The sequence below is a fragment of the Sinocyclocheilus anshuiensis genome, unplaced genomic scaffold, assembly GCF_001515605.1.
Source record: "Sinocyclocheilus anshuiensis isolate Anshui unplaced genomic scaffold, SAMN03320099.WGS_v1.1 scaffold1294, whole genome shotgun sequence".
Taxonomy (NCBI): Eukaryota; Metazoa; Chordata; class Actinopteri; order Cypriniformes; family Cyprinidae; genus Sinocyclocheilus; species Sinocyclocheilus anshuiensis.
The window spans coordinates 435,757-436,128 of NW_015558613.1; the positions used below are offsets into that span (position 1 = coordinate 435,757).

The 372-nt window shown below is 34.9% G+C and overlaps 1 pseudogene; it reads left to right on the plus strand.

Annotated features, from left to right (window-relative positions):
* The window catches only part of LOC107680320 (neutrophil collagenase-like), a 9,199-nt pseudogene that overhangs the window by 1,629 nt on the left and 7,198 nt on the right, over positions 1-372 (plus strand).

Below are 372 nucleotides of genomic sequence, written 5' to 3' on the forward strand. Positions count from 1 at the left end.
AAAGGAAAAATTGAAATCGCATCATATGACCCCTTTAATTTACAAGAGAATATCTGAGTTACTTTTTCAAGCAAGTTACTTTTTTTTGTTTTCAATTTACTGATTGGCAGCTCTCCTGTCCCCATGTTGAGAGAAATCAGAAGATGTTACTGTAGTTCTAAAATAAATATGAATATGCATTCCAGTGGGGACATAATTACGGATTATAATGACTTATAATGTCTTTTTACACGTTGCATCGCGCCGAGTAAACATAAAACCATGTCTTCATTTGTGATCGGAGAAATGACAAACAACAAGGGCTACTCTACACTGCTCAAAACTCGCGTTTGAATCATCAGTGGCAAATCCTTTAAATGAAAACGTCATTAC